Source organism: Pseudorca crassidens, chromosome 10, assembly GCF_039906515.1.
Source record: "Pseudorca crassidens isolate mPseCra1 chromosome 10, mPseCra1.hap1, whole genome shotgun sequence".
Taxonomy (NCBI): Eukaryota; Metazoa; Chordata; class Mammalia; order Artiodactyla; family Delphinidae; genus Pseudorca; species Pseudorca crassidens.
This window is the reverse complement of record NC_090305.1, coordinates 85,213,432-85,232,820: the sequence shown is the minus strand read 5'-3', so window position 1 is coordinate 85,232,820 and position 19,389 is coordinate 85,213,432. Positions and strand designations below refer to the sequence as shown.

The 19,389-nt window shown below is 38.2% G+C and overlaps 1 protein-coding gene across 4 annotated transcripts in view; it reads right to left on the bottom strand.

Moving 5' to 3' along the window:
- TAFA1 (TAFA chemokine like family member 1) overlaps nt 1-19,389 on the bottom strand; it is a 770,352-nt gene that overhangs the window by 492,142 nt on the left and 258,821 nt on the right. For 3 of the 4 annotated variants that reach the window (XM_067755139.1, XM_067755140.1, XM_067755141.1), the window contains 2 exons: nt 1,147-1,225; nt 601-770 (listed from right to left, as the gene is read on the bottom strand). The exons of the other annotated variant lie outside the window; for it this stretch is intronic. The gene's annotated coding sequence lies outside the window, so the exon portion shown is untranslated. The remainder of the gene's footprint in view (nt 1-600; nt 771-1,146; nt 1,226-19,389) is intronic. 4 annotated transcript variants of the gene reach the window in all.

Below are 19,389 nucleotides of genomic sequence, written 5' to 3'. Positions count from 1 at the left end.
CGCTACAGATGTAGTTTTTCAAAAGCATCGGGTTCGCAAAGACCATGGTTGTTAATTAATGACCATTTACATCAGCCCAACAGCCTAGCCATATTTCAATGATCAGTTGGGGAAAATCTGAAGGAGAAACAGGACAGGAGAGCATGGAAGAGAGCTTCTTACCTTCAGTGTTTTAATCAGAGCAGTCTAATAAAGTTATTTGTATTATCAGTGACTTCAACCTCACCGTCAAAGTATTTCTATTGAAATGCAAGCCCAGGAAATAACCTTAGGAGGCATTTGTAATAGTTTGGTTCCAACTCTGTACAGGGTGCCCAACCAGAGGCTGGAAAAACTTATAAATGGTTTTCCTTCCCAAAGAGCCTGAATGACAGCCAGGCCCAGGTCATACTTCTCTCAAGACAGATGGTGAAAGTGCAGTTTACTGTTCAGTTTTAATTCACTGCTGTCTTTTGTAAGACAGCCTCTAAAGAGAGAGGCTAAAGTCAGTCTGCCTAATTTTAGCAACACCTGGATGAAACCTTGTGTTTTCATACTATGGGTCACTTCCCTGTAGTGTTTTATGAAACTTGCCTTAAATTTGTCACCCTAAATTCATACCTGGTCAAATTTAGATACTCTCCTAAAACACAAGTACAAGAGAAGGTTGTAATTTTCTGGGCCATTTCCGCCACAATTGCCCACCTCTTGATTTGGGCAGGTGTTTCACATCTGCAGATCTCTGGCTCATCTTGTTTTCACGGCTCCATCTCTTTTATCCCATGATGTCACTGAAGAGAAGCAAAGATCCAACAAAATCTTAAATCTGCCACATCTGGATTTGTGTTTTCCTTGAATAAGATTAGTGAGTGCTGACTTGGACCAGCCACTGAGCTACCTGCTTGTATTCTTTAGCTGTGTCCATCTCACGACATGGAAAGATTAATGCCATTTTACAGATAAGAAAATGGAGCCTCAGATAGGTTAGGTGCCCTTTCCCAAAGTTATATGGCTCATACCTGGCTGAGCAGAAATGCACACTGGGGTGTAAGCTTATAGCCCATATGCTAACCCACCGCACTAATCAGCTCCTTCTTTAATTCCACTACCCAGGGGCGTGCTGAAGCACTGAGTCTAGAAACAAGGCCTGATCAACAGCAGCCTTACCTTTGACAGTCCAATCCAGGCTTCTGTTTTGGCGAATTCCCACCTGGCCAGTAAATGCCTGTATTATTTTGTGCCTGGACTGGAAGAAAGGAAATTGATTTTCTTTGGGGTGAATACAAAGACACTTCGAGCAGGTCTTGTCCCATGAAAAAGCTGGCTGTGGTGCACCCATGCACTCACTTATATTTAATCCCCTCATATAGTGCAAGTTCCATAAGTTCAGAGACCTAGTCTTATATCCCAAGTTTGGAGCCCAGAATGTGGCACTTAGATATCCAGGAGTTTGTTCAATGAATGAATGAATGAATGAATGAGTAAGTGAATGAGCAGAAACTTCAAGATCCAGGCACAAGAGACCCCAGTGTAGGAGCCTTTCACTCCGTGTCCTGCTTTCACCAACTGTACTGCTGATATCAGCCCATTCCCGGGTTCCTGGTCCCTGCATTATTAACCCAATAAGATCCCCAGCTCCAGCACTTCCCTTGGGTCTCTCTCCCTGAGAAAGCCCAGTCCACCTATAAGCTTACCATTAGTTTTAGAATGCACTTAAAGTTTCTCAGGGGGGTACTTTCATACTACCCTCTGCATACCCTAGCCTCCAGGGAGTGAAAAAAACAGAGAGATTGTTTTTATGGTAATCAGATTTCTTAACAATGAAATGGTCTTGCTAATGGTCTATCATTTTCATTCATTCAGAATAGGTTTATTGAGCTCCTACTGTGTGCCAGGTAGTTGTAAGAGCTGAGGGTATTGTGAGGATGAAAAACAAAAAGGACGAGCATCTTTGCCATTATGGAACTTAAATTCCAGAGAAGGGAGCCAGTCAGTAAACTAAGAGTAAAACATAGGATGTTTTAGGAGGTGATAAACAGAAAAAAGAAAAACAAAGAATAGAAGTGGGATAGGAACTGCTGACAGCGGAATGCAACGTTACATAGGGTGGGCGTTAAGCCTTTAATTGCATTCCTCCTCCGAAGAGCTACATTCAAGTCCTAACCACCAGTACCTCAGAATGTGACCTTATTTATAAACAGAATATATGCAGACGTAATTAGTTGAAAAGAAGTCATAGTGGAGTTGGGTGGGCTCTTAGTCCAATATGACTATTGTCCTTTGATTAGAAAATAGTGTAAAGACACACAGGGAGAGCACCATGTGACTACAGAGGCAGAGACTGGAGTGATGCCATCATAGGCCAAGGAACACGAGGACTTCGGACTATCACCAGAAGCTAGGAAAAGGCAAAGGGGGATTCTACCCAGAGTCTCAGAGGGCAGGTGGCCCTGCTGACACCTTAACTTGGCCTTACAGCCTCCAGAACCCTGGGAGAGAAAACAAATATCTGTTGTTTTAAGTCATCTAGTTTAGTACTTTGTAACGGGAGGTCTAGGAGACTAATATAGTGGGCAGGGAGGTCTCAACTGTGAGGATGGCATCTGATAAAAGACCTGAAGTTGGTGCGGGAGCCACCCACATGGCTATCTGGGGGGAGAGGGAACGGCAAGTACAAAGCCTCTGAAGTAGGAGTGGACCTAGCATGTTTGTGTGGCTGCAAGGAGGCCAGGGTGGTTGGGGTCAGCTTAGGAGAGGGAGAGTATTCAAGTCCAAATGTAATAAGATCTAAAGACCACGGAGTCTAGGGCTCAAACGTTAGCTAAGCGTCATAATTCCCTGGCTGACTTGTTAAAACACAGATTGCTGGGCCCACCCCTGGATCCCTAGAGTTGCAGTAGATCTGGGGTAGGGTCTGAGAATGCTCATGTCTAACAACTTCCTGACGCTGATATTGTTGGTCCAGGGGCCACTTTTTGAGAACCCTTATTGTAGGACATCATAACGACTTAGATCCTTGTTCTGTGTGAGCTAAAAGCTAATCGAGGGTTAGAACAGAGGAGTGACATGGGAGGACTTCTGTTTTAGCAGGATGTTGTGCCTGTTGGGTGGGGAATAGACTCTAAGCGGGGGGACCGGTGGAAGCAGAGAGGCCAGTTGTAAGATAATTGGAATAAAAAGTACATAATGTGAAGCACCTGTTTAAAAGGAGTTATGAACCAGTATGTGTTATGTGTGACCCAGGGTGTTTTTTGGATGGGGGAGGAGCATTTGCATTAGTTCGGAGAAAACTAATATATAAATAAGAGATTTGAGTTACCCTGGCCTTGAAAGCCTGGCATTCTTGGAGAACAGCACTTATTTAATAGGAGCTATATGACATCTGCATGTCACCAGCTTCCTCTCCACTCATGTCCACGCACAGCCAGTTTAGCAACCAAACACGTGTCACATCTGGAAATTCTTAGGCTGGAGGTTTTTTTTTTTTTTTTTTTGCTTTTGAAAGAGTAAAGGGTCCCTTTACTCCATCCTAACACCAACTCAGAATTCTTTGGATTTTTTTTTTTTGCGGTACATGGGCCTCTCACCGTTGTGGCCTCTCCCATTGCGGAGCACAGGCTCCGGACGCGTAGGCTCAGTGGCCATGGCTCACAGGCCTAGCCGCTCCGCGGCATGTGGGATCCTCCCGGACCGGGGCATGAACCCGTGTCCCCTGCATTGGCAGGCGGACCCTCAACCACTGCGCCACCAGGGAAGCCCCAGAATTCTTTGAATTTTAAGAATTTTTGTTTGAGTAGTTAATGAGGACTTTGGTGTTCACGTCTGTTAAAGCTCTCAGATCACTCCCAGAGTGACCTTTACGAAGGTTCTAAAATAGGATTAGAATACCTATTATCTTTTTATATAAAGCTGAAAACTTACAGTGGAAGAAATTTCCAATGTGAAGAATGAAACAAAATATTAGGGTTAATGATGACCAAAAACAGTAATATTTAGAAGAGAATCATACATCCAACCTCTTTAAAGCATTTGATTTCTATTAACACTTTCTCTTTCCACTTTCTGTGTACTCTCACCTTCCTGTGGATCTATCATCTTACTGACACACTCACAACAGCTACACAGACAGCTTCAAAACATAATGGCTTTATTTCTTGGCTGTTTGAAAGTTCTGAATTTTGTAATTTGTATTTTATAAATAACTTGACTTAAAAAAAAAAGGTAAATTTTGAAATACCCAAAATCCTGGAGAAAGACATAGCCTATGACCTTTCTACACCAAGGGAAAAAGTGAAGCATCTTCAAAGTGTTATTTAGACCACTTTAGTGCTGATACACTATATCAATTAGCTGTGTGACCCTAATGCAGAAATTAACTTCTCTGTTCCTAGTTTCCATATCAGTAAATTAAGGGAGTTTGAATGAAATTTCAAAGGCCCCAGCAAGCTCTAGAATTAGCTGATTTAAATTGTACCATTGTATCCTAAATTTATTTTGGCTTTAAAAAAGGGAAGTTACTTTATTTTTTGTCCTTTCTGATTTTGAAACTGAGATCTAAATTCAAACCTTCTGGGGGCTAGACTGGTAGTATAAGTGAGTGAATCAGATGAGAAGCAAGAAAATAGAGTCAAGGAGCAAGAACTGGCCACCTATGAGGAGACCATGGTGACCTATGAGAGGACCACAGGGATCTCTGACTGAAGGACACTGATACTCTGCTCTAGCTTATGTGTGCATTGTAGAAACGGAGACCTGGGCTTATTAAAGCTTCCCGTATTTCAGGAGCTCAAAATATTCATTTTTGTTGGCACCACCTTGATCTTTAAATTGACAAGTAATTCAAATTAAAAACATCATCATCACCGTGCAGACCAAACCAACATGTCTTACAGCTCAATCCAATCTAAAAGCTACTAGTTTGCATGATGAAAGCCATATTGGATAAGATTTATCCCTTCAGGGGTTATTGTTGCATGCTAAGTTTCCATAAGGGAAGGATCAGGTAGCCTGAGCCCTTATCTTAATTAATTTTCTCTCTAAAAAAATAACTACTAATCTCACGCATGCCACTACAAGGAAAAGGTTAAATAAAGCATTTATAATAACCAGAGATAGACTGACAGTCAGAAAGATAGACACAGGATACTGTAAAAATGCCTACAGGGCAACACAAACTGGTTTTGCAGAGGTGGCTTAACCAACTGAGATTTGAGCTGTACAGGCTTAAGTCAAGATATTCTGTTTCTTGGTCAGTTCCATTGGCCAACGGGTGAAAAGCAGAAGTCATGGTTGGGCTGACTGGTCAATCAGCATGGCCACAGGATGAAAATTTATTTTCTTTTTCTTCCCTCCAATGTACATCTCCCCATAGACTCCATTCATTTCCAGCTTTGTAGTGAAATTACTCATTGGTCATAAATCCCAAGCACTGCCCCCAAACTCACACCTAGAAAATAAAAAAGTGAGGACATAATTACCACTATAAATAGGATTGTTTCTTTTATGGAAAGATTAATAGAATAACGAAGTTAGCATCTTTAGTATATCTAAGTATTTATCTACTGATAATTCATTTAATACATGGAGGGCTATAAAAATTTTAAGAAAAGGTACATAGATTTATGGATTTTCTATATAAATAAAATTAGCTTTCTTTCAGTTTGTCTCCTTGCTATTACATCACACAAAAAATTATCTGCAAGCATTTTCACTAATTTTGGAGAATACAGTTGTGATGGTCCAAGTGAAAATATAGGCTATGTTCTGCATCTAAAGTTGGATTCCTCCACAAAAGAGCCTGAGACAAAGCCTTGGGAATTTATTTGAGAGATGATCCCAGAAGCAGGAAGCATGAAAGGAGAAAAAGCCAATTAAGCTATATTATTGAACTGGTGATGGTTGTAAGCAGCTAGGTTCATTCCTACTGGGGGACCATCTGAGAACAAGGTAGAATGTGTCTCAGAATGCTCCCACCAAAAACCAAAGTGTCTGAGACATTTATACATGGACTCTTAGCCTCCCATAGTTGAGATTTACTGTGGGTATTACCTTGTATATAATAACCGTTCATGGCTGTAGGAAAAGTCTTTAGGCAGAAGAACAGAGAGATCCTGGGGGCATTTGAGGTAGGATGCCATCAGCATCATAGGATCAAATTTGCAGCTGTAATTACAGGTAGACTACAAATATATATAGATGCTAAATTATGTAAACAAAATTGGGACCCACCAAAAACATAGGATACCATCCTTCACAGCAGCTAGAAATGAACTGGGGTATAAAGAGAAATCTATGAATTTGCCAATCAAAAGAGAAAAGCTGTTATCCTCATATCATAACTGCCAGTTCCACTGCGTGCTGCCTATGTGCCTATGTGTGATCCATGTGTCTTACATGTATCAATTCATTTAATCCTGACCATAACTTTATGCCACAGGCACAATTTTTATTCCATTTTTTAACGATAAGCAAACTAATGATCAGGGAGATTGTCACAGTATTTTAATATACCAATATTAATATACCAGCACACTAGCAAGTCACAAATAAAAAGTTTTCTCAACATCTAGTCAAATTCTCTGGGAAAACAGGACTCAAGTTAGAAATGTCTCAGGGGTATTGAATTGTCAAGAAACACACCTACTGTATATCAGAAGATCCATTCATATAAAACAAGTGCTTTTGCGAGTGTACCTGAAGAAATTCACACTGAAAGGAATTATGCTTTTTTAAAAAAGTATTTTTCTCTCCTGCTGGGTATTACCATTGTGGGTCTTTAAAACAGAAGCAGGCTTTTACAATTCCTTAACTCAATAGCACCACTTGAGTGACAAAGACTTGCGGGCACCATGCAGAGACCTTACTTCTCTTTTGTGGTAACTAATAACTCCCCCAGCCTCTGCTTTCTTGGCTTCCAATACAGGTTTTGAATACCACAGGGAATAAAATGGAAAACCAAGAAAGAATGGAAAAGGCACTGCTGAAAAATAATGGGTAAAGTTATATCATGTTCCAATGAGCATTTTTATTCTGATTCATTTAATTTTTTTTAGGTCAGGTGGGTAAATGTGGGCATGACTGAATGAGTCCCAGTAGGTGATACTGTAATTTGAAATCCTCTTAATGTTGCCAAACCAAACTGTTAAAATGTGATGCTTGACAATTAAGACATTTATCCGCCTAGATTGGTATTATTTTCTTTGCTGTTCATGATAGATCTTTTTGTGATTTGAGTTTCAATTCTGGCTCAACTAGAGGGATTTGGTTAAACTGTATTCAACTCTATCCTATTAGTTACCTAGTTAATTCAGTTTCCTGGGATATGAAATGACACTGACAAGCAGATATACACACTGCCATGGAAATTCTGCCCATGTTGCTTAAAAATATAAAAGTGAATAAAAGAGAAAGTAAAAGGAGACACCCAAACAAGGTAGAGATAAATGACGATGGACTTGGATGCAATATGAAAGTTGTCTTGTCCAACCTGTTAACATACGGTCAGACCTGCCAGTATCTTTCTTGGTTCCTTAATGTTTCTCAGAAGGTCTTAATTTTCAAAGCATATGATTCTATTAATAACTGGCCAAAGAATATTTGCATGTGAATTTTTTTTAAAATCAGAGCCTACAACAGTGAGTATGTTTCTCTCTCATGATATTATAAGAAGGGGGAAATGGACATCTTGGGATTTTTGCTTGTGCTTCAGAACCTCCTTGACACTCTGATACCATGTGCCCAGTTATGGGTAGACACAATCTGGGGAAAGGATCCATAACTTTCATTAAATTCTCAGAGGGGTCTGAGACATTTCTGCACAGCACACACACACACACACACACACACACACACACACACACACACAAAACAAACAAATAAAAAACAAGGCCAGGAGAAAATGAACAACCAATGCTGAGATAATTTGACCTTTAATTACTATTGTTGAACAGGTCTTAAGTGATGAACCACTGGCCTTCATCAAGGGGTATCAAGGAGTCATCTATTCTACTACATATTATCTGATCCATAACAGAAAAACTTTCTGGGTCTCTATTTCAGCAAACTGTTCTTCTCCTGAACCCCTTGGCAGTACTCATGTTCTGAAGATAGACAGTCTTAAGGATTGCTTGAATATTCCTCTGTGCCAAGCTCCTGGCTCACATGCAGCACCTATACCAGGCCGTAAGATCTCTATTTCTGTGATCTAACTTAACCCCAGAATGTAATTGTTTTCCTAACCTTATGCCTAACTCCCTCGAATATTTATATAATTATTCTGTGCCTTGCGTATTTCTATAAGCTGCTTTAAATTCTCCTGCAAATAAAAATCATAAGGTAAAGTTCCTTGTGAGGAAAGTTAAACCTGGGCAATCAGGCCACACTCCTATCATTTTGCCCCTGACCTTGCTTTATTTTCCCTCGTAGCGCTTACAGCTAACCACCTGACATTACACTACATATCAATTTGTTTATGAGTTTTGTCTGTCACCCCAATAAAAAGTAAATGCAGTCGGTTTCAGGCAGGACATCGGCTAACATGTCCAGCCTTATACCCCAGTGCCTAGAACAAAGTGTAGCCATAACAGGACTTCAGCGGAGATTTGCTGAACAAACTCAGTTATCTGAGCTCACAGAAAAGTTAAGAGACCAGTTGTTCCCCAGAGCCCAGCAGGCTAACTCGCTCCTCTGTGCTGTTTTGATTCCTCCTTCTGAACTGTCCAAAGTGTTCAAATAGAATCATGTTTAAGTTCTGCAATCTCTTAAGTTTAGACAGAAATCGGTTCTTTATACATGAATGTTCCCTATTTAAATAACAATATAATTCTTACCACTTGTTTTAAGTGATTCTAAAAGGAGGAAATCATTGGCTTTACAAGCATTGTATAATTGGAAATCTGGGTATATTTTAGCAAAGGCTAATGGGTACATATTTATTTTTCTGTGGAGCTGCTTTTGTGCAGTGCCTTGAAAGGAACTCTTATTAAACTTTTAATGATATTCAAAACAAGCTCTCTTTTATGTTTCTAAAGAAAATTAACATGCTGTTTGTAGCCTTATACCAACTTCAGTTTCATGACCCTTAAATCATCGTTTATACACTCTCAGTGTTCAGCAAAGAAGAAAATATGTCCCAGAGAATTTGTGGTTTGTTTTAAAGATGCATGAGAGTACAATTGAGAACCATGCAATTCATAACAAATTCAATCTAGACAAGACAGCGTACCATTCAATGCAGCCCCACCTATTTCTTCTTTCCCACAGGAGACTGAAGAATGGAAGTTATTCTATCAAATATGAAATTATGAAACACTTTAATTCTATGACAGCCATACACCAAGGACCAGAAAAATCCTTTCATCTCATAATGTTTTAGAGACCCCAGGCAAATGTAAACAGTAGACACTGTTAGACATTAAGGTTTCATTACAAGCAGTAAACAGCTTAACTGAAAATCTACTGATTTATTTGGAATTTCACGGGATTCTGGTGGGAAATTTATTAAATTATTTAGGAAACTCCAACAGAAAAAATTACCATTTACTGAATCTGAATACCGCACTTACAGGCTTACTTATTTCTCACCGTGGTTTATATTAAGGAATATGGTAAAATAACGTCTAGTGTCTAACATTAATTCACCAGTAGTGATCCATTTTAATACTAGACTGTGGGTCTTCCATAAGCTGACTCCCTAGTGATTAAATATTCCTAGGATCTTGTGATGAAATTTACCTCTTGTCAGTGAGACTTGTCTGGGTCCCAGAAACCAAGGTTTGGTTTTTACACAGAGAGAATGTTCCTCTGTCAACCAGTGTCTTCCGAGAAAACTATCTCCATAATTTCATCATAACTGGTTCCATATAATTAATTCATCTTCCAGAATTTCCAAATATCTAGCACAAGCACTGGATGTTATTCTTCTCTTAAGTGAGGGTGTTCTTGCCAAATATTTATGTCCATAAATTACATATAATTATAGGTGTGTGTCTGTATACACATTCAGATATTATGCACATCTATCCACACACCTGGGTATTGTGAGCATCTGTATACACATGGCTGTATACACATATCGTGTGTGTCCGTACACACAGAGACATTGTGAGCAAGTTTACAGATGGTACAATGGAAACAGAGAACTAGGATTAAGCCGGGAAATTCTTTGAATAGTAGGAATTATATGGAGAGGATGGAATGAACAGTGCCAGTGGTGACACACAGTAATCATGCAGAAAAAGAATCCAATAGTATTGATGCAAGTTTATGCATTAGTCAAAAGTCCCAAGAGGTCAGATGACCAAATGAATCTGATCTCAGATAAATCTGGTGGATAAAACCTCTAGGATGATAATGGAGGAGCATAAAATGATAAGTTATCTAAATGAAAACAACAGTAATTTAAAGCAGGATCTGTGGCTACTAAGACTTGATGACTGAACAGATGGGAAGAGAGGGATGGGTAGAGCTGATCGCAAGGAAGACAGCACAAGGGAATTGTGTCTCTGTGATGAAGTCTGGTTGCATCAGTGACCTGATGAGTGGAAAAGGGAGACAAGAAAGAGAGAGTATGTGCGGAAGTCAGAGGGAGAGATTGGAACATGCTATTCTGTTGGCCTTCAAGATGGAGGAATGGGGTCACAAGCCAAGAAGTGCAGGCAGGACCTAGAAGCCGGCAAAGGCAAGGTAACAGATTCTCCTCTAAAGTCTCTAGCAGCATCCCAGCCCTGCAGACCCATCGATTTTTACCCCAGTGAGATTTCTGATCTACAGAACAAATAAGTCTCTATTGTGTTAAGCCACCAGGTTTGTGGTCATCTGTCATAGCAGTAATAGCAAACTATTACACCCATTCTTACCACCAGTAGCCACTTTCCATGTGAATTTTCTAGAACGATCTTATTTTGTACTCATTGGATCCAGTACACTAGAAACAATATTTTTGGCCTGAATAAAATGTATTCATCTTCCATTCTTCCTTCCATCTCCTTAAATTAGGAATGAACAATTTATTTATTTGTGGAGGATTTTTTTCCAGCTAGAAGGATCCAAAGCATTCATGTCGTCTCCAGGTCAAACCTGGCTGTTCAAACCATTCAGCCCAGTAGACCTCATATTACTTTAGATACATTACTTAAGATACATTTTTAAACCAGTTTAATAATAAAGAGAGAAGTTGATTTTTTTCCTACATTAGCAAGCAATTAAATTAATTCAATTTTCTTTTACCTAATTTTAAAGTGATTTAATCCATTTATACTAGGTCTGTTAGATTAAAGATCCTGAAATCTGTTTGATCACTTAATGCTTTTGTTTGGAGATAAAAGTTAAGCTCTGGTGTCTCTAAATTGAGAAGAAGCAAAAAGTCATTTTTACAGTCCACTTGACATTCTTTCGGTTTGCTCCTTCAGTCGCTTTACACGTCCCTCAAGGAAGTGTCTGTATATTTTGTCCATCATAACCCAGTTAATTCCTCATCCTGTATGTTTATTCCCATTGAGATGAACAGATCAAGGGCCTCTCTGAGGTGTTTGCCCAGGGCTCCAAAACCATAAATCTGGGACTGCCTCCTTTCCGTGTTGGCCATTTGCTGCCCATTAGAGTTTAGATTCAACAAATGCCTCCAATTCCCCTTGATCCAAGACTAACCAAAAGTAGAGAGTTTATAATCCCTTATGTTGTTATTTTGCTTTAAAAACAACAACAACAAAACCAACAAGGAAAGCAACAAAATACAAGATCAAGCCCACAAGTTTTGAAATCAAAGTAGAGTTTATACAATGGTTCTCAGTCTACCTGCCATGTGACCTTGGACAACTAAGTCAATCTCTTCTAGCTCCCATTTTCTCACATATGTCAGGGAGAAGTTACAGTATTTTAGTTGCTTCTTTAGTTGCTTAAATGAGATACAGTCTTCAAAGCTTTTACACAGCCCTAGCCTGTGGCAATTGCTCAATAAAACGCCACTATTACTCTTGTTTCTCTTAAATAACTATCTGAGTGCAAAACATAACTTTCAACTTTTTTGGGTGGCATCTTCATCTGTTAAGTAAGGGAGTGTGACTAAATAATAACCTCTAGTAGTTATTTTCCCTTTAGTAGTGGAATTCTAAGAACAATATAAACATAAACAGCATAGTTGCAAAAATGCAGGGATATTTAGGTAAAAGGACATGGAAAGACAACAATGTTATTTAGATATGTTTCCACAACTATCTTTTATTAACAATCACTCCCGTATTACCTATGAAGTTCTACCATGCCATAGATCATTTGAGAATATAATGAATGATCTGTGAGGGTTCTTCGATAAAAATTTATAATAAAATAAAAGCAAATATTTATTGTTTATGGCTGGCACTGTTCTGTGTTGTATGTGTACTAACTCATTTGATACTTGAAACACACACACACACACATATATGTATGAATATACACACGCACACATTGGGAAAGTTGTATGTGTGTGTATGTGTGTGGGAAAGTTGTATGCGTGTGTGTGTTTATATATAAAGATATATATATATGTATATATATAAAATCTCCCTAAAATAATACCCTAATATATATTACACACATTATTATAATATATACTTATATATTATATGGTTATAAATAATTGATATAAAACCCTAATATTTATATGTGTGTATATATATATGTGGAAAGTATATATGTATTATATATATTATATACAGTTGATGAGGAAACTCAGGCAGAACTTTCTTAATGTATTTATTCAGCAAAATTTTACTTTATCATTAAATTTTTATCATTATCATTATCATTTATCATTAAGTTCTAACCTTGCAGGATAAAATTGCTTTGTGATCTAACACTCTCTCTACCTTTATACTTTTTTTTTAAGAACACACTGGACTTGGACGACATACCTGAATTTCTAATTTGAAAACTATTTCAAATATCTAGGAAGGCTCTAATAAATTTTTATATAGCCTAGCAGGGTCTAAATAAAAGTGTAGAGTGCCAAATATGGGAAATAAACAGATGACTATGTTAATATGAGGCTTAAGTACTGGCATAAAAGTTTCAAACACTTTAAAAGGGAAATTGCGTTAAATAAAGAGTGAAATCAGGAAGCTATGCCCAAGGAGAACGACAGCTCTTCGGCAGTACTGTCCAATAAAAGTATAGTGTGAGGCATACATGTGAACCATGTGTATTATTTTACACTTTTTAGTAACATTTTTAAAAACAGCTGAAATTAAGTTAACAATATGTCAAACACTTTACATGCAAAATATATTTTCATGTCAACATGTAATATTAAAAATTATTCATGAGATATATTACTTTCTTTTTGTCGTATATAACTCTTTGTTTTGTTTTGTTTTTTTGTTTTTTTGCGGTACGCGGGCCTCTCACCGCTGTGGCCTCTCCCGTTGCGGAGCACAGGCTCCGGACGCGCAGGCCCAGCGGCCATGGCTCACGGGCCCAGCCGCTCCGCGGCATGTGGGATCCTCCCGGACCGGGGCACGAACCCACGTCCCCCGCATCGGCAGGCGGACTCTCAACCACTGCGCCACCAGGGAAGCCCTATACCTCTTTGAAATCCAGTGTGATTTTGATACAGCACAGCTAAATTCAGACTATGTACATTTCAAGTGCTCAACAATTACAGATAACTGGTGACTACCAAGTTGGACAATGCAGTTTTAGGTCTGTCCAAGCTGTGGCTGATGTCTAAGATATTACAATAGGTTAATCTACTAAAATCATGTATTCAATTCTGAGATTCAAGAATTGTTTTAAGAAGGTATCTGTAGTTTGTATAGAAATCACTGCTAGTTACAGGTGATAGGTTTCAGCTTTGCAAGTACTGGGATCGTAGGAGGGAGGAAAAAGAACACTAGGCAGAAACAGAGGGTCTAGAATCAAGTCTCGGCTTGATTAAGTCTCTTAAAATGCATAGAGCTCATTTTTCTCACCTCTAAATTGGGGAATATTACATATTCTATGTACTTCTCTGCATCGTTCTGAGGATTAAATGAACTAATTTAAGTTAGTTTGCAGAGAATATGATATAAAGAATGGTAATGACGATTATCGTTAAGATAATGGTGATGATTAATGGTTGGTGAGGAGGAAGATGATGTCAGAATCGTTGTTCTTTTTAAATTAAAATCTATATTAAATAATCCTTCCATAGGAAAATAATTCTAAAAATAGATCTTTACTTAAATCATTAAATTATAAAATTGTTAAAAGTAGAACTGTCAGCCAGTTACATAATTACTGAATTTGCTTAACGGTTGTTCTTATTTTATTTATTCACCAAAATTAGATGTTTAGATCTAAAAATATGTCAAGAGATAAAGGAGGTAAGCATGAAGAACATAATGGGAATGGTGATGTTTATTTCCATGAGCTATATGAATTGGAAGTATATTATAGACAAGGGAAAAGTCATTTTGACTACATTATCATAATAAATGACTATGTTAACATTCTGTGCCAATGAAACAGATAAACCAGAGGGATATTATCTTTTACCAGGACACAAGAAATTTTAATAAATAGTTTAATTAATTACTGTCATTAGCTGGATTGTTAGCAATTCATTTATTCTAGACTGGTTTGTCACAAACATCAAATCCTCTTCTGAGAAGAGTACGTGATTGTGTGCTGGAAAGCAGTTAAAGAATTTTAGGAAAAGCATGCAGTGAAAGATATTAATTGTCATTAGCCTTCACTTTTGGTGAGAGAAACGTCAGGCATAACATATGAGTGAAAAGTCTGAATTCACTCACAGGTTTGCAGAAGTTTTTTCAAAAGCTTTGTGTATATTAGTCAAAGTGAAGCAGAGACTACATACTCCTCATTTGAGAAAACAACAGCATATCTTAAGGTTCTATATCAAAGAACAATAAACAGGTAAAGAATTATATATCTAAGGACAAAATTCATGCTTCGTCCTTTGGTTTGGTTTAGTTAGAGGAATCGGGTTCTCAAATGAAATATTCTACGGAAACCCAATATGTAAAACAATCTAAAGTGGTATCTTTTTAATGTAAATTAATTTTATGTTCAAATTTATATTTTCTTATTAGTGTCCATCAATAAGAAGGCAATTTTGATCAGTTAAAATATTTAGGGGTTTCCCTGGTGGCGCAGTGGTTGAGAGTCCGCCTGCCGATGCAGGGGACACGGGTTCGTGCCCCGGTCCGGGAAGATTCCACATGCCGCAGAGCGGCTGGGCCCATGAGCCATGGCCGCTGAGCCTGCGCGTCCAGAGCCTGTGCTCCGCAACGGGAGAGGCCACAACAGTGAGAGGCCCGCGTACCGCAAAAAAAAAAAAAAAAAAATTTAGAATTAGTTTAAGATTATTATCAAGCTTGGGTTCTCACTTTCTGTGTTTGTAACTTTATAAATGAATTGATATAAATATTAGGATAAATGATATGAAATTCCTGATACTGACCTATGATAACCAGCAAATATGACAACATCACGCAGTTCAAGGTAACAGCAGTAATTGTATTTGTTTGTGTTTCTTAAGTATTTCCACCTGTGATCTTTCTGGTCTTCTTAATTTAGAGCACCCAGAAACTTGAAATACGGTGAAACTTGTTTTAAAGTTTGATCACTAACAATATCAAGAATTTGCTCACCCACACTATCATAAGAGAAAGAGTCATACAGCTACAACTTAGTAGGTTTTACTGAGGGTTCTGACTCACTAAAAAAATACTCTAAAAATGTATATCAAGCAGAAGGAAAATTATGTCACATGGAAAGGCTAAGTTGCAAGAAGAAATGTAAAAGACACTGGCACATATGTGGGCAAGTTAAAAAATCACTAACACTATAAAATATAATAATATTGTCTACTTTGGGAGGAATTAAAACTGAAACACTGGATAATGGTCATATTTAAGTAGGGAGGAGATGATCTGAGTAAATTGCTGTCAGGTCTTGTATCATTCTGTAGTATGATAAAAATATTAACTCCAGATGTCATTAAGATAGGCAGACATGTTACAATAGCTTGGGTAATTACTAAAATGATAGACATACAACACAGACCTTCTAAACTAATAAAGTGACAAAGCAGAATGAGAGAAAACTCCATCATCAATCTAAAATAAGAGAAGAAAGAAAAAACCAAAAAAAAGACCTGCAGCACAGAAATAAGATGACAACAATAAATGTAAATATGTTAGAAATCATATGAATGTAAATAGGCTAAAATCTCTAGTCTAGTTATACAAAATTGTCATACTGGTTTTAAAAAATCCAGCAGCTATCTGCCATTTCCAGGAGATAGATCTAAATTTAAAGACTTAGAGGAATTGAAAGACAAAGGATATATCAGGTAAATATTAACTAAAAGAAAATGAGTATAGAAATAATAATATTGGACAAAATAGACTTTAAGAGAAAGATAATTCATACAAATAGTAATAGTTTAGTACTAAGCATAATAGGAATTTAATTCACTAAGAAGATACACAATTCTAAACTTGTATAAACCTAAAAACACAACTTCAAAGTACATAAAGTATAAAATGTCGACTACAAACCTAAATGGGAAGGAAATCCAAAAAAGAAGGGATATATGTATAGTTGATTCACTTTGCTGTACAGCAGAAACCAACACAACATTGTAAAGCAACTATACTCCAATCAAAATTAATTTCAAAAAAAGCAAAAAACAATGTCGACTACAAGATGAAAAATAGGCAAGTTCACCATCAGACTGGAAGGATGGTGTACCTTTTGTACAAGCAGGAAAAGACTTACTAGGGATATAGAAAATTTAAACAACACAGTTAGCAAGCTTGATCAGAAATTCCTAATGTCTACGTGGTCTTGATTCCCTGACCTCCTTTCCGGAAGAAGGGGGAAAATCCACAGGTCCCTGTTAGCTTGAATGCGTCTGGTCTCCTGTGTACCTAGACTGCAGAAGTGTGGGAATGATGGAGGCACAGTTTTCAACAAGCATCACATGGATACGCTGGTTCCCTTCTGAACAAAGAGGTACGTAGTCCCCTGATTCCATGACAAGTAAAGTCCACATTCTATCATGCTTAAAGTAACTGCTGAAACTATCCAGAACAGGACAGTGCCAATACATACCACACACTTTCTTGTCACCACACTGTGTGCTGCTCTGCCCTTAGCAGAACTTTGTCAGAGATATCACTGACATTTCATTGACCTTGTTCTCACCTGCCTGGTTTCAAATGAGCAGATGAGTGCACTTCTGAACTTTAATCCAATGATACTGTGCAGAGTTAAAAATCCCTAATCATTAGCATGTTCTCAAGATTTTCAAACACTGCCTATGCATAGAAATAGGGTGTGTGTGTCAGAGGGTAGGGGTGGTATTTCAAATTTGTCACAAAAAAAGATGGTGAACCTGGAATTTCAATGTGTTCAAAACTGGTTCACAGGTATTATGAGCATGTATGTTGGGTTTTATTAATTTTTATGTAGTTAAAAATACAGTTAAAAATCAAATCATAATTAAATGTATGAAGAACCACTGAAGCACTCTCAGCAGAGCACAGTTAAGAAAACCACCAGCCTATGATCCTGAAGATTGCTACACAGATGCTTAGACACACAGGAATAGCCAAATATGCTCACATTGGGTATTTCCTACTAATGAGTTCATTTCAGCCGTCATATGTTTATTCATTATGCTAGTCACTGTGGGGTCAAATTCCTGCCAGCAAGTATATAATCCAAGAACATGCACAAATAACCAACACACACACACACACACACACACACACACACACACACACACTCTATGCATGACTCAATGTGGTTAAGTACTATGCATAGTCAAACTTTCTGCCGAAAGTTATTCACTGATTAGTTTAGTAATTCAATTAAAACTTTTAAAGCTTCTACCAAGTGTCAGGCACCATAGTAGACACTGGAGATGCAACATGGACCAAGATAGATAAGATTCCTGCTCTCCTGGAGCTTGCATCCTAGTTCAGGAGACAGCCCAAATCAAGCAAAGAATGAATGAATGAGTTAGTTTCAAAGAGTGCCAAATTCCTTGAAGGAAATAAAAAGACGATATGTTGACTGCAGTTTTGCAACTTCAGCCCTACTGACATTGTGTCTGATAAGTCTTGACTGCGGGGGTGATACTGTGCATTGTACGATGTGTAGTAGCATCCCTGGCTTCTACCCACTAGGTACCAAGAGCATCTTCTCATTTATGACAAATAACAAGATCTCCAAACATTGCCAAATATCCCCTGGGGGGAAAATTCCTCCCCAGTTGAGAACCATTGTGCAAGATCGATGGGAATGAGAATGAGTTTTTTTGTTTTTGTGGGGTTTTTTTAATTATTATTATTGGATGGTCAGGAAAGACCTCTTTGAGGCAAAAAAAAAAAAAAAAAAAAAAGCCAACCAGGAAATATTTTGGAAGAAAGCTTTCCAGGCAGGGTTGAACAGTAAGTACTAAAGCAGTAGGTGATAATGAACTTGAAGTCCTAAAGGAAAAGACAGAGGCTTGTTTGACTAAAGCACAGAAGCAGGAGATGGTATCAGAGAGGCAGACAAGACAAGAAGAGATAGAGCTTTACAGGCTGTGGTAGGAAGTTTAGATTTTTTTTTTTTTTTAATGCAGTGAGAAGTTTAGATGAAGGAGACAATTTCAGGTTAACTGTGAAGGAAGAAATGTTTCTAGCTAGACATTTAAAGGAGGATAGGCCTGGATTGTTGCAGGCTGGAGTGAAAGAAGCACTCCAGGGATTGACAACAGATCAGAGAGGACAGAACCTGTCTGAGGTGGAACAAAGGAGGTGCAGAAATGGAAGTGCAGAATTGTCAGAAATGTGGAATCTAATGCAGGAAGAAGGGACTTTTGAGGGGAAACCTCTATTCCAACCACCACTGGGATGACAATTCAGAGGAACGCTCTCAAGGAGAGAGTGTTCTAGGCAACATACCGACAGCAGCTGTAAGCTGTGGGACCCACTGCATGTGTATGGACTCTGGTTCAGCTCCAAATGTACCCCCTTTAGGGAGGGGGGGGCCCAAAGCCAAGTGCAGGCTGAGCTACCTGACAGGAGCCAGAGACCAGGCAGCTAACAGCACAAATGGCTTGATCCTAATACGTTCTTGTTAGAGGTTTACAGAGGAAACACTTTCAGACTAATGAAGACAAAGACCATGAACTTTAGCTCTTTATTCCAACTCCCTCATTGTTGTACCATTACTACCATTTAAAAAATATTGGCATGTGTGAGGCATTGTTCTAAATGATTTTCTCAGTTAATCTTCTGAACAATCCTATAAGGTAGATTCTCTTATTTTCAGCATTTAAAAAAAAAAAGCACTGGAGTCTCAAGACATTCTGTTACTTGCCCATGGAATCTGAAACCTAAGTAGTTCTAACTCACGTCCAATCTCTGAACCACC